The sequence below is a fragment of the Ostrea edulis genome, chromosome 1 (genome assembly GCF_947568905.1).
Source record: "Ostrea edulis chromosome 1, xbOstEdul1.1, whole genome shotgun sequence".
Classification (NCBI taxonomy): Eukaryota; Metazoa; Mollusca; class Bivalvia; order Ostreida; family Ostreidae; genus Ostrea; species Ostrea edulis.
In genome coordinates this window covers 111204903-111224747 of record NC_079164.1, presented here as the reverse complement: position 1 = coordinate 111224747, position 19845 = coordinate 111204903, and the positions used below count along the sequence as shown (strand labels likewise).

General features: G+C 34.6%; 1 protein-coding gene and 1 long non-coding RNA gene across 2 annotated transcripts in view; one reads left to right on the top strand and one right to left on the bottom strand.

Moving 5' to 3' along the window:
• LOC130051329 (hemicentin-1-like) overlaps nt 1–19845 on the bottom strand; it is a 485422-nt gene that overhangs the window by 49471 nt on the left and 416106 nt on the right. The window lies entirely within an intron of this gene.
• Nucleotides 1247–8347, top strand: LOC130051333 (uncharacterized). Its single transcript, XR_008799798.1, has 3 exons — nt 1247–1673; nt 7043–7223; nt 8253–8347. It is a non-coding gene; the product is annotated as an uncharacterized LOC130051333 (long non-coding RNA).

Genomic DNA, 19845 nt, shown 5'->3' with positions numbered 1-19845 from the left:
TGCAAATGTACATGGTACAGGCGTACCACATAGGTATGTAACTACTAAGACTATAAACCAAAGAGAATATGATATGTAAAACTATTACTCTGAATGCGTTTTACTTGTTTACAATGTAGCCTGTCGGGCTGTGGTGTCACACGCGTGGTTTACACGTGCACTTTAGGTGGCAGTGAAGGAAATTCGAACGATGTATGGATTATTGTCTCCTGGTAACTTTGGCAGTTACCTTTTGCTTTCAATCTACTTTTTAAGAATAATTCAACCCTCGCTAATCATTTCCAAGCTGCATTTCGATCTTGGAAGAATGATCTTCAGCTACAATACAAAATTAAGGGATGATGTTGTGTATTGAGTTTTTCTTGATTGTTTACATCTGTGATTTGTTTATGTGATGTATCAACTGATCAAGCTGTACAGTGTCATGACATATAGTGGCATAGCTTCCATTTATATGCTTGCGCATCATTTTGTCAGAAGAAGAAATTTCTAAAATTAAGATTTTTAACATGTATATGATTATATGTGTTTGTTTGATTTTAGTATAATACCTGTAGAGAATATTTCAGTAATATGAAGTGCGACACATTTAGACGCATGCATGTGGTGTTTAAAGGTCTCATCTGAAAGACCAGCAACTTTCTCTTTTGAATGCTAAATATGACGATGGAGCATTCACCTCACTACCTACATTTACACCCTAAATAAAGTACATTAGCATGGCTCGAAACCATGATTTCTTCATCATGAAGCAAATGCTCTGTTACCACTGAGCTACCAATTTTTTAACATGAATTCATAGCTAAAAAATTTAAAAATTTATAACTAATTTTTTGGTTAATTCCATAAATATTATTCCTCTCTCTAGACACAATTCTGGGTAACCCCCTGCCTTTGGGGATATAAGCACATCATTTCTTTCAGAATGGGACAATGTCAGGAGAGCTTTTGTTATTTGTTATACTCTTAGTGTTGATGGCATCTATGAACAACAGGATAATGTTTTTAGATTATTATTTCTGATATTATATTTGTAAATTGTTTATGAGGGGTTGTTAAAGTTTGTGGACAAAAAGACACACTTATTAAAAATTCAAAGTTATGATAAACAAAAAATATAGGAGATGTGTAACAAGATTGTAGATTTGAACATTTTAATTTTAATTAATTTTTTATAAGTATTGATTTCAGATACATGTATGACATTGCATGCTTGATCGGGGAGGGGGGCTACAGTTAAATAATATTCTGGTCAGCACATTCGATAAACTACAGTTGTACATGGAACTCATTAAATCACTTCTTTTTCTTTCAGTGGTCTTCAACTTTTAATCTCCAAGAAGGAAATGTAATTAAAAGATGAATAAAGTATCCCTAAGAATACCAGAAGAAAGGCTGTGTTGAGAAAAACAGCCCTTCCTCAGTACCTCAGAACTAGATGATAGCCCTTGTTACTTTATGCTGAATATGACACAGTATAGAAGATCTGATCATGAAGAAGTTACACCATTGATACACTTGCCAACTGCCAAAACTACTTTCTGATAGTATGACGAGATTAGAAGATATCATGGTGTAGTCATGACACAAACTGCAAATCAAAGATTGTCTTCCCCAGAGGATGAACAGAGTGCTTCACATGGATAACATTTCCTTTTCGAGTTTTGAAATTAGTAAGTATACAAAATATTTTAGGCCACATAGTCATAAAATTATTTTTTAGATTTCCATCCTTGCTTGGAAAAAAATGGGGCAGGTGGTGTATTTTTTATTTTTCAGAATATATATTTCCCGTTCATTATACTCGCATGTTGCTGTAGAGTGTAGATTACTTCATATTTGTTTTACATTGTTTTCTTTGGACAGAAAATTTTCATACAGCAATATTATAATTGTTTTTAAGTGATTTTGAAGTATATTTTCATGTAACACTGAAGTTGAACATTCTTTTGCGCTTTTTTGAATAATAGTAATTTTTAGCTCACCTGAGCTGAAAGTTTAAATGAGCTTTTCCAATCCCCTGTTGTCCGTCTGTCTGTAAACTTTCACATTTCTTACTTCTTCTCCAGAACCACTGGGCCAATTTCAACCAAACTTGACAAAAAGCATCCTTTGTGAAGGGCTTTCAAGTTTGTTCAAATAAAGGGCCACACCCCCTTTCAAAGGGAAGATATAATTACAAAATTGCAAAAATAGGGTTGGGTCATTTAAAAATTTTCTCCTAAAGAACCACTGGGCCAAAAGAGCTGGAATTTACATGAAAGCTTCCTGACATAATGTAGATTGAAGTTTGTTCAAATCATGACCCCCATAGGTAGGATGGGGCCACAATAGGGGATCAACTATTTTACATACAAATATAAAGGGAAAATCTTTAAAAATCATCTTCTCAAGAAACACTGGGCTAGGAAAGTACAAATTTACATAAAAACTTCCTGACATAGTGCAGATTCAGGTTTGTTAAAATCATGACCCCCTGGGGTAGAATGGGGCCATAAAAATCTTCTTCTTAAGAACCATTAGGCCAGAGCAGTTTACATAATTTACATGAAAGCTTCCTGACATACAGCTCTGTAGTGCAGATTCAAGTTTGTAAAAATAAAATTTCGAAAAGGTGTCGCTGTGTTTGGTGTAATTTTTGTTCGTTCTGCACAAACTTGCTCACTCAGCTTGACACAGCCTAGGTGTTCATATATAAATTTTTTATTTTTCGTAACTTAAAATGTCGTGTAGCAATGGTGGCCAGATCAAATTTTCCTTCCAATGTTATAATAGGACTAGACATGGGTATCATTTTGCATACAATTTAAAGTATGTTTTTGCATATACACATTTTTCTAATGCCTGTACACATTGAATTATTAAACACCAGGCAAGTCCTCCTATCCCCTTTACAAGCTATGTTTGTGTGGGGTTTTTTGGAGTTAGATTTTAGGTAGGAGAAATCATGGCCCCGTGAATAGGTTGGGCCACAATACTGAAATAGGGATCAAAGTTTTAGAAGTGAATATGTAGAACAAATCTTTAAATATGGGCCAAGGTGAATCAGGTGAGCGATGTGGCCCATGGGCCTCTTGTTTGAATATGCAGTTTATGCAGGATCAGGATATGCCATTGCCGTATCCGCTAATTAATGAGTCATAATTACCATCATTGTACCACAAAGCAACAGTCACTGTACTGTAGTTCTTTTGCTTAACATTATTCAATTCAGTTTGCCATCATCTTCTTCTAGTCTAAGACACGCACACTCAATAATAAAAGTTCCAAACACAGAATTGGGAAATGGCATGGTATCGCATACTTTCACATTCAATAGCATCTCTATTAATCAATTTTAACAAGGCATACATGTGCAGTCACTTGACCAAATGCATATCACACTGCAACAGTCCTTCACAACTACCACATCTTTGGGTACCATTATAATAGAAACATGTCAAATATAACCACAACATGCCAAAATGTTAGGGTCAGTCATTGAAATGCTCTAAATGTTTGATATACAACCCAAATATTTGTTCTCAACTTCTTTTTTTTTTAAAAAAAGGTAGAATAAAAAACAATGGGGTGGATAATTTTGAGAGGGGTGGGCGTGAATGATAATCTGTAAATATGAAATTCTATGTGGCCTTAAGTACAGTAAATATGAAAGCAGATCTTAGTATTTAACAATTTTGTTGATCCATAATTTATTTACAGATTTTATATGATCTTATTTTGTATAATTAAAATCTTAGATGATATATGTAGAATAATTATATAATTTAGCAAAATGTAATGATTTGTAAACTATAGATACATATACATGTAGTAAATTTGTGTAACAATTAACCCATTCAACCCAAAAATGAATTTGCATATTTTAATTCAGATGAGCTTTTCTGATCACATTTTGTCTGTCTTCTGTCCGTCTGTCTGTCTGTCCGTCTGTAAACTTTTCACATTTTCGACTTCTCCAGAACCACTGGGCCAATTTCAACCAAACTTGGCCAAAAGCATCCTTGGGTGAAGGGCTTTCAAGTTTGTTCAAATGAAGGGCCATGTTCCTTTCAAAGGGGAGATAATCACAAAAATAGGGTGGGGTCATTTAAAAATCTTCTTCTCAAGAACCACTGGGCCAGAAGAGCTGAAATTTACCTGAAAGCTTTCTGACATATTGCAGATTCAAGTTTGTTCAAATCATGGCCCCCGGGGGTAGGATGGGGCCACAAGGGGGGATCAAAGTTTTACATACAAATATATAGGGAAAAACTTTAAAAATCTTCTTCTCAAGAACCACTAAGCCAGAAAAGCTGAGGCCAAAATAAAAATTGATTTGTTTGATGTACTCCGACCGACCAATCAAATTTGCTCCTACCTGACCATTTTTTCCAGCAATTTAAAACTTTGGTGGGGGGGGGGGTCCCTTGAAAAATAGAAAATTCTCCTTATTCTAAAAGAAAATATTACAAATTTTCATGACGTTAAAAAAAAACCCAAAAAAAAAAAAAACCCTACCTACCGACCCACCTTGAAAAATGTGAGTCAGAGTACATCAAACAAAAATATTTTTAATGATGGCCTGAGATTTACATGAAAGCTTCCTGACATAATGCAGATTCAAGTTTGTTGAAATCATGGGCCCCGGGGGTTGGATGGGGCCACAATAGGGGATCAAAGTTTTACATACAAATATATATGAAAAATCTTTAAACATCTTCTTCTCAAGAACCACTGAGCCAGAAAAACTGATTTTTACATGAAAACTTTCTGACATAGTGCAGATTCAAGTTTGTTCAAATCATGGCCCCCAGGGGTAGGATGGGGCCACAATTGGGGGGGGAACCCCATCAGTAAGCACCCCCCTACTTCTGGTGTAATGGCAGTAACTGCAAAAATGAAGGCCATTGTGTACAATACTTCATTATCATTTAATGTTGTTCACGTTCTTCTGACCCAGGGATCGAATATTTTCCTACAATTTACAGTGGATCAAAGACAATTGTTTTATAGTTTTTTTCTTCTTTATGCATATATGACCCAGTATGTCTCTGCAGAGCACAGATCTACATCTGGCATTTTCTAATTACTTAATGTTCACTATTTTTAGCGATCAATTAAGTTTATTAAAATTAGTTTTTCAATCAAAATTAGCATAAATATAAATCTATAGCTAACCAGGGGTATGATGCATGTGACCCAAATTTGTCATTATACAGGGGCCTATATCTATTCTACGAAGTATATTTGATGGGCATTAAAGTTTGAAAATTTTAATTCAAAATATGCATTAAAACCGCTGTTTGAACAAGGCATAAGTATCATTTTAAAGTTACATATGTACGTAAGTATCTTTGCTAGATATGATGTTCAAAAAGATTAATCAGTTTTTAGCTCACCTGAGCTGAAAGCTCAAGTGAGTTTTTCTGATCACCCGTATTCCGGCGTCCGTCCGTCCGTTTGTAAACTTTTCACATTTTCAACTTCTTCTCAACAACCACTGGGCGAATTTCAACCAAAGTTGGCACAAAACATCCTTAGGTAAAGGAAATTCTAAATTGTTAAAATAAAGGGCCAGGCCACCTTCCAAGGGGAGATAATCAAGAAAAGGTAAAAATAGGGTAGGGTCATTAAAAAATCTTCTTCCCAAGAACCACTGAGCCAGAAAAGATGAAATTTATATGAAAGCTTCCTTATATAATGCAGATTCTAAATTGTTAAAATCATGGCCCCCAGGGGTCGGATGGGGCCACAATAGGGGATCAAAGTTTTACATACAAATATATAGGGAAAATCTTTAAAAATCTTCTTCTCAAGAACCACTGAGCCAGAAAAGCTGAAATTTATATGAAAGCTTCCTTATATAATGTAGATTCTAAATTGTTAAAATCATGGCCCCCGGGGGTCGGATGGGGCCTCAAGGGGGGATCAAAGTTTTACATACAAATATATAGGGAAAATCTTTAAAAATCTTCTTCCCAAGAACCACTGAGCCAGAAAAGCTGAGGTTTATATGAATCTTCCTGATATAGTACAGATTCTAAATTGTTAAAATCATGGCCCCCGGGGGTCGGATGGGGCCACAATAGGGGATCAAAGTTTTACATACAAATATATAGGGAAAATCTTTAAAAATCTTCTTCTCAAGAACCACTGAGCCAGAAAAGCTGAGATTTATATGAAAGCTTCCTGATATAGTGCAGATTATAAATTGTTAAGATCATGGCCCCCGGGGGTCGTATGGGGCCACAATAGGAGGTCAAAGTTTTACATACAAATATATAGGAAAAATCTTTAAAAATCTTTTTCCCAAGAACCACTGAGCCAGAAAAGCTGAGATTTATATGAAAACTTCCTGATATAGTACAGATTCTAAATTCTTAAAATCATGACCCCCGGGGATCGGATGGGGCCACAATAGGGGATCAAAGTTTTACATACAAATATATAGGGAAAATCTTTAAAAATCTTCTTCTCAAGAACCATTGGGCCAAAGAAGTTCACATTTACATGAAAGCTTTCTGACATAGTGTAGATTCAAGTTTGCAAAAACCATGGCCTCCAGGGGAAGGTTTGGGCCATAATAGGGACTACGGTTTTACATGCAAATAGATATGGAAAATCTTCTGATATGGACCAAGGTGACTCAGGTGAGCGATGTGGCCCATGTGCCTCTTGTTTTAATTACTGATTAGATCACCTGAGTGGGTATAAGGATTGATAAACTAAGATTTTGAATTTTTAAAAAAGCTAACAGACAGATGAAAGAGCTTGATAAATACCATAATACAGTCCATCATAACATGGGTGCATGAAAATCAGGTTCTAGAGCAGATATTAATATATTAGGTAGAACATTGATGATACGTCTGGTATATGTAAGTTGTAACACCCTTTTCATTAATACTGTGCATTTTGACAAAATAGTATATGAAGTCCAGTGGTTCCATTGAATTTGAACATATGTTGAATAAATATAGAGTTAATAGTGGTAGGGAACAGGTATTGCTTGAATGTGTCTACTAGATTTCTTGTTAAATAACCTTCACTTTAATTTCAGTCAAACATAATTTTGCATCAAAGAGAAAAAGTGGATTTGACATAACCTAGAAAATACAATATTCATTAAAAAGAGCATGGCACCAGGATAGCTAGATGCCCATATTCCCAGCAAAATGAGCCAGTCCTAAAGAGAGTCCACTAGAGATGAAATAAAACTCATTAAAATGTATTGAGAAAAGGTATATATATACAAGTTTTGATTTGCACCTTAAGAGTATATTGATAATTTGTATTTTGACAGCCTCCAACTGAAATACAGTGAAAATATTGCTGCAGTACTGTAATTATGTCTCCCCTCTTTCAAGGGAGATATATTGTTTTTGTACTTTCTGTCCGTCTGCCACAAAATCTTCTGAACACTTCTCCTATATGGCTTATCGGATAGACTTGAAACTTTGTACAATGCTTCATTGCCATTTCTAGATGTGTACATTGGTGGGACGGAAGGATCCAATTATTTTCCTAAAAGTTAATAGTAGATCTAAGAGGGGTGGAGGATGTAAAATACCTTGTCAACACTTCTCCTATATGGCTTATTGGATAGATTTGAAACTTTGTACAATGCTTCATTGCCATTTGTAGATGTGCATATTGTCGGGACAGGAGGGTCCAATTATTTTTCTAAAAGTTAATAGTAGATCTAAGAGGTGTGGAGGATGTTAAAATAGCTTGTGAATTCTTCTCCTATGCGGCTTATCCGATAGACTTGAAATTTTGTAGAATACTTCAATGCCATTTGCGATGTGCATATTGCAGGGACAGATCAAAGATCCAAATGTTGTCCCTAATATAGTGGATTGTAGGGGTGGAGGGTGTAAAATAGTTTGTGAACCCTTCTCCTATGTGGCTTAATTATTGGAGTTCATAATGTCTATGTTCCTGCTCATGCTTTATCTTCCATACCATGCAGTACATTAAGGGGTTGGAGGTTTCATTTGGAGCACTTCCAATTTGGGGAGCTGGGGATACATTTGTTTATCATAAAAACGATCTGAAGTTATGATATATTTGTCATAAAATGTTTATGATATCTGTATCACTTTGAATTTTTAAAAATGATAATTGATATGTGAATTAATATTTACAGCTGATCATTTGATAAACACTTACTTTCTAGAAATAGAAATTATGATTTTTATCTAATTGTACATTTCTTGCTACCTTTTACGAAGACCTTTTACTAATCACTTCTCTAAATATTTTTGCAGATTTGTCAGAATGTTATGCATCATGATCAACAGAAAAAAACTTCACAGGTAGACCAAAGCTGACATGGGATGAGATCCTAAAACGAGACCTAGAGTTTCGAGGATTGGATAAGATCAATCCACTGGGTCGCCAAGTGTGGAAGTACAAACTTCAACCTCGACAGGACAGCCAGGCCTCACCCTTGCAAAAATATTAATTTGGCCTGGATAGTCAAAATGAGTGATGATGATGATATCAAGGTATGACACTGTAAGCTCAGTAAGGGTAGATGCTGGCAATGGAGCTGTTAAGCAATACAACAAACAGGTTTAACATTGAACATGTTTATATACTTTTTTAGCTCACCTGAGCCAAAGGCTCAAATGAGCTTTTCTGATCACCTTTGCCTGTCGTCTGTCTCTTTGTAAACTTTTCACATTTTCATTTTCTTCTCCAGAGTGAACCACTGGGCCAGTTTCAATCAAACTTGGTATGCATCATCAATAGATAAAGGGTATGCAAAAATAGGGTGGGGTCATTTAAAAAACCTTTTCAAGAACCACTGGACCAGGAAAGTTGAATTCACATAAAAGGTTCCTGTTTTGTGCAAATTATGGTATCCGGGGGTAGGGTGAGGTCACAATCGAGGATCAAAGTTTTACATTCATATATAGTACAGATTCAAGTTTGTTAAAGGTCACAGGGGTAGAGTGGGGTCACAATAGGGGATCTAAGTTTTATATGTGAAATATGTACAAGGAAATTTTTTAAAATCTTCTCCTAAAAAACTAGATGCAGAACTAAACCCAAAACCGTAGCTCTTTGAGAAGATATTGGGGCAAGTCAGAGCGCTAGAGCTTCAGATGAACCCCTTATTAAAAATCTTCAATTTACGGCACAGAAAAAAAGTGCATGGTTAAGTCCCTCTATCACTGCATTCCTGCATCGCTGTCTCATGAATTTAATATTAAATAATTCCTAACATATTTTCCCACTATACTTGTTTCCAAGCATACTTTCAAATATTCCTTAAACCCACATATAACCTAAAAACTCACAGCTTCAAGTGATTTTCTTTGTTGATGTAGCCATGTTAGGTATACATAGCCAGTCAATTTGAACCCCAGTTCATTTCCATACTCGTACTCATTTTGAAACATAATGTCTGTGTGAACTAATATCCCCACAAATATTTTTAGTGAAATATTTTGGATGAAATCATCCCAGTTGGGTTAAATACTTATTATTCAAAAACTGTAGGTTTGAATATTGAACTAATCTCACAGCTTTCTTAAGTTTGGTCCCCATCCACTCTAGTCTGTTTTTACGCTTAACTATTGAAATGGAGTGTAAGGGATCAGACTAGGCTTTAATAGCATTATCAATTTTCAAAAGCTTTAGAAAAATCATACAATTTTAGGTCGCTTGAGTAAACTCAGATGACATATTGCTATTGGTCTGCGTCCATTGTAGTCCGTCGATGTTAACAATTGAATATTTTTAACTAAATTCTATAACTGAAAGGTGAAGATAACGAACAGCGATCAATCTACGATTCGAATAACAGAATTCTTTTCAAATTTAGTATGAAGCACACAAATTTACATTAAACCTTCCTGACATAGTGCATATTCAAGTTTGTTAAAATCATTTCCCGGGAGGTATGGTGTGGTAACAATAGGGGATCAAAGTTTTATATGCTGATATATTTAAAGGAAGATATCTCTTGAACTATTTAAGCTAGAGCTTTCATATCTTGTATAAACAATTTTTATGGCAAAATAAATCTGACCTATTGAGTGTGTCCTGAACTACATTGTGTTTAAGGTAAAACTTATACGGTACCAATTTTGATGCACCAGATGCGCATTTCGACAAATAATGTCTCTTCAGTGGTTGGCATGGGTTCGAATCCTGCTTGCACCGGTAAGTGAGAAAGTTTCCCAGTTTACTCTCGGAAGGTCAGTGGTCTCTTCCCAGGTACATTGTATCTGGGTTCTCTCTTCCACCAATAAAAACTGGGCACCACCAGATAACTGAAAAATTGTTGAGTGTGGCGGAAAACAGCTAAAACAATCAATCATATTATGTTCTTTGACCTTGTGACCCTGAACTCTGAGTTTGACCTACTTTTAAGAAAGTATAACTTATTAAGTATATCCAGGACTATTTTAGATAGGGCTTTCATGTATTGGATATATATTACTTATGGCAAGGTCTTTCATATCATTCCAAGACCTATGACTTCATACCTTGGTCTTATCCAGAACAGCAATATCATCCTTGTCATATCTTTGTGTTATATGATTTCATTTTAGTAATGTTGTGTTCTTTAGAGGTAGGTTTGGGTCACATTATTCATGAGAATAAAGATTGATAAAATAGCATTTAAAAATCAAAACAGCAGGGCCAAGGTGACTCAGGTGAGCGATGTGGTCCCTGGGCCTCTTGTTGATTTTGATATTTGTACAGATATCGTTTGTATGAGAAATGGAACTCTTTTTTTTTCTTTTACAAATACATGTATTATCATATGGATCCATCTGTGTTGATTATTTAATCAAAGGACTACATTCAATGTATTAAATGCAAATTTATTGATATGTCTGTAGTTGAATTACTCATGTATGTATACATTTTTTTGGCACATGCAATTACATATATAATGTATATATATATATATACTAATTGTACATATAACATCTCCTGTAATATAATAAAATATATGACTGAGAATAAAAGACCTGCTGTTTTCATTGCTACCATGGAACATTAAAAAAATAGAATGATTCAAATATCTTAATGAATTCTGTAATATATGAATTTGATATTTGTATACAATTGCCTCACTGGTGTTCAATGTGAACTTTGGTTTATCATTTCAGTTTGCTCTTTATATCAAATCAAAATTTAAGACAAATAAGGAATTATTTCCGAAATTGGTTAATATGGTACATTGTAGTAAAATAATCAAGGGTTTATTCATATGAGATAGCTAAATTCCACATGGATAACCAGTGACTGATTCTTAATTGTCAACATTTTCACCGAACAGTTCAGAAATTACCCCGGTAAATACTATTGGGGGATTATAAAATTCCTTAAAAAGTGACTTATTTTTAAATATCACCTTTTCAAGGAGAAAAATCCCTTTAAGTATATGAATCCTATGAAGAAATTAAAAGAGAGGTGGCTATAGGTATATGCGACCCACCTGATCTTTATTTTTCTGCAACATATTCAAGTGTGTTTTTATCACTTGTATGGTGAGATTCATTTGTGGCAAGAGCTGTTATGATGTCTCGAGTCAGAAAGCACCAGAATCCACTAGGAATAGTTTTAGATCTATGGAGCGCCAAATTAACAAACTCAAATATTTGAAGATATCTTTAATTATTTGAAGATATTATCAATTCATTTCATGCACGCAATCAAAGATCTCTTCAAATAATTAATATCTTCAATTCTGCATTATATATATATTGCGAGCATGAATTGAATTATTGATATCATTATTTATTCTGCTGAATTGATGCACGCAATAATTTAATTGATGCTCTCCTCAAATGAATTATAATTTAATGATACCAACAATAGAATTAATGCATGCTACAATTCAATTGAAAAGAGCAATAATTCATTAATGCTAACATCACTTAATGTGCACAATAATTGAATTATTGCTCTCTTCTATTGAATTAATGATATCATTAATTAAATTGATGCGTGGAATAATTATTTTAGAGAGATTATCTAATTGAATTATAATCTTCAATTCAAGATATCCACAATTGAATGATTTCTTTAATTGAATTGTTGCTCTTTAAAAAAAAAAATGATGCGCGCATTAATTGCTTATGAAATAGCCTTGTATATATAATTAAAAAGATCCTCCATTGAATTAAAAGAGATAATCAAGTCATTCATACAGAGCTCTAAATTAATTTTTGCGAGCAATATTTCCACCACATGGATGTGCGCATCAATTGAATTAATGAGAGCGATAATTGATTTGATGCGCGTATATTATTGGACTTCAATTTGAGCTTATGTAAAACATTAATAAGATTTAAAAAATCAACCTGGTGAATTTGTATTATAAAGGTCATGAGAGGACACGTCCAGTTTTTTAACAAAAACAGAAGGTAATATATTCCCTTGAATTTGCAATTGGTCATCTCTGTCCTCAGATCGGCAGGGAAAGGAGTGGGGGGTCCAAATCACTTTTATGAGGGAGATTATATTTTTGTAACAGTATATAAAGGAACCGGGAACAAATCCTGATTATGAAGTTATGTTATATAAACTGGTGTTATAAACCGGATTTTCAAAGAATTTATGGTTTTTGCAACGTTTGATTAAAGTTTTCTGTAAGGTCACATCTATGTAGTTACATATATAAACAGAATGTTCATGAAAATGTTCCCTTTTGGAGTGGAATTAAGATATCGCGTAACATTTCTTTACAAAGATATCTAATTTTTATTCATGTCAAAAGTCAACAAAAAACTTAGAGTGATACAAAAAATGTATATAATTATGAATACTTGTTTTAGATCCTTTAGGCACTGTATTACAGAATTTTGATTTTATTTATTATTATGTTTGGTCGAATTACTACAGAGTCTGGCCCGTACAGCATGCATTGGCAAACGAGGGAGTCTATAATCATAAAAGTATATATATATATATATATATATAATAATGATGATTATCATAAGTTATTATTACATTAAAAGTCATCATTATGGACACTACTACCCCTCCCCCCGACCGGTCGCGGTAGCTCATTGGTAGAGAGTTCGCTTCGTAACCGGGAGGTCGTGAGTTCAAGCATCGTTCATGCGTCAAACCTAAGACGTTAAAATTGATAGTGTTAATTGCTCCTTCGCCAAACGCTCGACATTTAGAAGTGAGAATCACGGATCTTTTGGATGTGACCTTATAAACGTATATCCCTTGTCGTACATGTAGTAGGTGTTGGCACGATATTTCAAAGAACCCTCACTGCTACGACCCTGAACCCTATGGATACATTGGATAGGTCTAAATTCGTGGTACTCCGCTTAAAGCTGGTTACGTCTCAATATAAATAAAATATTCTCGACGGGACGTAAAATATATAATCAATCATTCAATCAATACTACCCCCCCCCCTTTATTTTTTATTTTCTTGCGGCGATAATTTCAACGAAATGTGTGGATTCCCTGTCTATCCCATCCTAATTTCGATTTATGTCATCGTTTCACGCTTTTTTGTAAGCTTTAGAGATTTGGCCTTATTTATTTAGCGTGGTGAGAATGATTGTTTGGATGTTTCAGAGTGTTTGATTGCCCGTGTGTATCAGAGTGTTTAGCTGACTGCGTGTATCAGAGTATTTAATTGGCCATGTGAGTCAGAGTGTTCAATTACACGTGTGTGTCAGAGTGTTCATTTGTCCGTGTGTGCCAGAGTGTTGAATTGCCTGTGTGTAAAGGAATATGTTCAATTGACCGTGTGTAAAGGAATATGTTCAATTGCCTGTGTGTAAAGGAAAGTGTTCAATTGCCTGAGTGTAAAGGAAAGTGTTCAATTGCCCGTGTGTAAAGGAAAGTGTTCAATTGCCCGTGTGTAAAGGAAAGTGTTCAATTGCCCGTGTGTAAAGGAAAGTGTTCAATTGCCTGTGTGTAAAGGAAAGTCTTCAATTGACCGTGTGTAAAGGAAAGTGTTCACTTGATAAGCAAAAATTCAAGGAGTGAATAAAACGATATTTCACAAATTTCGACCGCAGAAATGTCTTCTATGTTGTTTTTAGTACCAAATAGTAAATTTTCGTACTAAAATACCAATAACTGTAGAAGTGTTCAGTTGCAGGTGGGAAGTTAAGGTGTTCATTTGACACGCGTTACACGTGTGTGTGTGTGTGTGTGTGTGTGTGTGTGTGTGTGTGTGTGTGTGTGTGTGTGTGTGTGTGTGTGTGTGTGTGTGTGTGTGTGTGTGTGACTGTGTGTGTGTGTGTGTGTGTGCGTGTGTGATTCTGCCATATTGGGGACCTGCTACAGATACGCAAGTCTTAAAATGGGGGCCTCAAAAAGTTTGGGGACTTGACTTAGGTCCCCAATCTTTTTTATCGTTGAAAACAAATAAATAACATGTCTACTTTCTAGAAAAATAAAAAAAAATAACGTGTCCCACTTTCGGGGTTTCATCAAACACATGATTACACAGATACTGTGTGGATTGAAGTTGCCATCTTCGTTTACGCACCTCTGACGATACATACATGTAATATGCGCATGCGCATGTGTAAAGAGAACGGAAGTATAAATGTTTTGAGGTGGGAGTCAACAAACATGACAAAAAGAAGACGCAGAAAGGCTGGGCAGGAAATTCTGGATTCTTTCAATAAGGATTCTTTCTATATCAAAGAAACGCTGGAAAAGGGTATGTTTTGTTACTTGTTTGATGAAATATGATGTGAAGAATCTTGTATCTTATTTTAAAGTGTGAGGGGGGGGGGGAGTCATTGACGATTGCTGCATATTAGAAATTCAATTGAAATGAAAAGACAGACATATTGGTTAATATTTTCCCTTCAAATAGTACACAATGTATACTACGCGGGTAGGTTAAGGATTCCCTTATAGAATATATCACAGTGCACTTTATGCCTTTACTTCTCCGAACTACCAATATATGACGTCATAATGGAAAATGACGTCAAGCCACTGTAAACTTGAGCTGTTATGACGGGGAGAGTGTCAAAAACTGTAGACCTTTTTTCAAACTGCCTATAAGATGTCAGAACGCTATTGCAAAATCCACTTGTCTGAATTGTATTTTAATATCTCATATGTGCGAATAGTTTAAAATAGTTTGTTTCATTACCCTTGATTGAAATTCAGCGTGTTTAAACTGCTTTCGAAAAATATACTTTTGTAATATACTCTGATTTATACAAGTGGTAAGAGGTAAATTTATGATGTGTTTATAAAAGAGTCTAGCGCAGGCAATTTATAAGGATTCATTTGAGATCTTTTACGGAAATCATAAGATGGGTTTGTTCTCTATCCGAATCTTGCTCGGGTAAATGTGTGATGGCTTTGCTTGAATACAGATTACCCTCAAATGTGTAGGTAAGTGTATCGGTAAGTTGAACTCTTCGGTACACAAGGATACGGTGTCTGGGCGGTGAGTTCATTTATCAAACAAAAAGTTAAAAATAATTGTTAAATTTGCTGCGCTATTTTAAAGCGATTATAATTATAAACAATTATAAATGACCGTCAGGTGATCAACGAAGTCATGTGATATCATAATAGATATGCTAATATATAGCCGAGAGAACCTTCTATATAAATTATCTGTATTTAAGCATATAAATTACAAGTGAAAACCAAAAAACCGACCTCGCAATCTAATGTATGTTTTGAACGCATTTCAAACTCCCGGGGAAGCTGTATTCATTTCACAATATTTTAGAATTCAACTAATAAACGATATGAATGTGCACACATATTTGTCATAGCAATATGAGATTTTGTAAGTATTATAATAAATGAATTTGGTCCCCGTTAATTGGAGATACGGGAAAATAGTACACGTAATGTAGGTTTTTGAAGCCAAACTTGAGATCGGAGTCTATCCTCCCTTTTCTTCTTTAATTCATCAACCTATTACTATATATAGTCCTTCCTCTCACTTATTGTTACGCATGCTTAAAATAGAACATGTTATTTTGACTTGTGTCTAAAATTTGTAGACCTTATCAGGACCTTAGAAAGCAATTTCAGTGCGGTAGGGGGGGTGTCTTTTTCCTGGGGGAAGGGGGGCACTACCAAACAAAAGGACAAGATAGGATCAGACCCCTCTTTGCTCTTTGTTTGTGGTGTTCCTAAGAATGATGCAATAATTCATCATTAGAAACCTGTTGCCATCCCTGTTATGAAATGAATATTGATTATGGGATATCATATACAAAGGTCACATAAGGTCACAAAATATTGTGCCAATATCCGATTTTTTTTTGATTTTTTTTTTTCATTTTTATGCCGCAAATTTTCATTAATTTTCAGCACATTTTGTTTCAGAAAACACAGAGCTCTAAAATAAGAAAATCCAAAAGGGATTTACTTAATAAAACATCAACGTACTTCATTGTTACTCAATTGATAACGCACTTGTTTTCTATTGTTTAAGACTAAACTAATTGTAATAAATGTGTTCAGGTTGTTTATACTAGGGATGTTAGTGCTGCAGCAATGCATGCAATGATTTAAAAAGTGATCAAATCACTGATATAAATTATAAATAATATAGCTACAACCATTTTTTTTTTCCCTTTTATTCTACACAATTCCTAAGATTAATAAATGAATAATATCTCATTGTGGTCACACTAGCCTAAAGCTGTGTGTTAATATTAATTGTCTGCCATTTCATAACATTGTATTCTTTGATTATTAACAAAACGCTAATATTTTAACAAACTCTCTCAAACCGGAAAAAATTCCAAGTTCTGACATATATAATTTTTTTTCTCATAATTATTCTTGGGACCACACGGTCAGGGTGATTATGATAAGCTGCATGATGCATATTAGATGGTAACATACATTTATTAATGTTAGATTATACTTTATACCAAGCGAAGCTCGGACGGGCCAAAGGCCCGTCCGCGAAGCAAGGCTCTAAAGGTAACACGTATGTAAAAGAAAAAAGTCAAAATCAGCAAAAGAAAAGAGATAATCTCTATATACGTTCACTGAAATTTTCGTGATCCATATGGGCGCCGTCATTTATTTTTTCATTACCTGCTTCAACAGTTATTCATGTTTTATTTTGAATGCCAATAATAGAAAAGTCTGACGTGCAATTCGTAATTTAAACACCCAGTTTGTTCAAAGTGAATAGTATAATTATCATCGTAACAGGTTTTAGCAAATAATTAAATATAAAACCGTAATACGACTAAATAGATGAACGAGTTCATGAGTTTCTTTGAATAAGAATATACGATAAAATTACGGTTACTTTTCTACCATTTTGAATTTATTGGTTAATTTTGTTTAGTTTTATAACGGCCTTTTTCATTGCATACGGAATGTATTATTGTTGTTAATAATTGTTTGCTTTGAAAAAGAGAAAAAAGTCGAGGCTAAATGTGACGTCACAATGCAGTTTACGTCGCCTTGCGTTTTATTTCCCGCGTTCAATGAATAGGCGGATCCTGTAAAACTGTTGTCCCCATATAAACCCCTTTAATATTGAGATGTTACTGGGTTTTTAGCGCAAAGAAAATTTCATTAAAAATATATACTTTTAAATGAATCATAATCTATACCGTACTTCACGGAATTACGATTACTACTTGGGACACTCCAATGACCATTACATGATTCGCTCGGTCTAACGGTCACACCGTATACATATTAATATTATATTAAAAATGCTCTAGATTAACTATTTTCAAACTAATGTTAAAAGAATACTTCATAAGTCCTAAAAATTTAAATTTTCTCCGGATTTCTTTTTGTGTGGTGGTATCTAACGTAGGTCAAAGTTCCTGTGTAAACCACTGTAAACAGCTGATTGAAGTAAGGCACATTATGGGTGTTGAAAATGCGCATCGAGTGTTTGATTTCTTGTCATTCTGCCAGTGCTGTAATCTTGTTTATACTCTCTTACATCCGTGTAATTTCTTGTCAATCGCTATAGATGTGTTAGACCATGATAAAATTTTTTATAGATTCTCATCCCCGCCCGCCTCGATTTTTCCCCTATTATTGTAAAATTTCTGATTTTCTTCGTCTTGATTCTGGTCGGGATCGGTATTCACCTCCCCATTCAACTTTCATTTCAATACCCGTGTATTCTCCTTGACAACTGACAGGCTAGACAGCTACGTGATGGTACGGGTAATTTCTTGTGATAAATTGGTGAAGTTATGTAGAAAATGTACTGTACACTATATTCAGATAATACAATTTATCTCATACGTGTGGTGTGTATTGAGAATGAGATAAAGCATTAGCTTTATCACACGCCCGTTTGATAAACACATCCGGTCCGAACTACTTTTGACACTGTACCCGCTTGGATAACATATTTTCTGTGTTTATGCATATCCATGCATGAAATAAAGCGTAAAACTTATTCTGTATTTATTTAGAATTTCTTTTATAGCAAAATTAAAATGATGCTACCCCCACTGACATATAATGCAAGTAACCGGCCACAAAAATGCCAACTCGGTGTGTAACTACTCAAAAACTACGATCAGAAAACAAAAATATGTGCACACTATTATCATCGACAAGGAATGGACAAGCCTAATCGAAAGTACCTCGACATGGTGCGGTACCAAGTATTCGCAAGCACAGTCTCTTTTTTCTGGAGCATATTAAATGTAACAAATCTCAACAGCTTTACTTACTAGGCTAGGCCTATTTAAGCCTCAGGATTTCCTCTCGCCCTTAGATCCAAAGAAACTACGTAAATAAAATCCAAATGCACAATTACTTCTACTTTTCATTGTAAACTGTTGAACATTCTAATAACATTGCATTAAAATATTTCTTTATTAATCGTTATTTCAAATGTTTATTTCAAAACGACGACGACATCAAACTTTTATCAGAAGGTCAGGCCTACGTCAAAAAATAAATACTCGGTCAATAGTTGTTACTTTGTTGGAATGGCAAAACCATTATTAATTATAAACTATAATCCCCTCTAAAAACAATTTTCATTCATGGTTTCTTTCATGAAAATTACCCTTTGTACTGTATATTAATGGTTTATAAGCGCACTATTTTTCCCCGCGTAGGTAGACAGATTAAACACGACATATGAGCCACAGATTCAAAACAAATTCAATCAGCTGTTTCTACCATACTGGGGATCATCTCAGAATTAAATGAAAAGAAGACGTATGAGATAAATAGAACATCTATAATTGCGTATTTTGATATTTGGTTTATCCAACTCGTTGATATGGTGCACTTATTCGCTCAGCAAGCCTCACGAATAAATACACCATATCAACTCGTATATATAGATATCCTCTATTTATACTGCGTGTAACACAGGGGACTTTTAAAGGTCGACGAAGAAACCGCAACTTTAAAGGCGCGGAATAGTATATAGGCCTACGCTTGGACTTTCCGTCCGCGGTGTCCCGTGATATTAGGGAAATGTCTGTTGCCCATACCTTATCTGACTATAAATGTACATGTAAATGGTAACTTTGTCAGCTCTAGAAATATTTCTTAATTACATTAAGAAGTCTTCAAATTTCATCGTTACCGTTTTTCAATAATCAAATCCGGGCCATAGGAGTGGATATTTAAGTAAAAGCTTCCTGGTATAAAGTTGATTCAAATTGTTCGTATCATATCTGATATGTGTCTGTTATATCTTGTTCAATAACTGTACATATCTGTTTCCCGAAAGTTGATTTTTTTTTAAATTCTAAATCATTGACATGTTTCCTGATAAACAAATGGAATTTAAAAGACCTTTTGTGTCATTCATTTCAACATGACCAGAAAAGGTGTTTCCGACGACACTGATGAAAGGTGAAGATATCGAACAGTTGATCAATCTCATAACTCCTATAAGCAATACAAAAT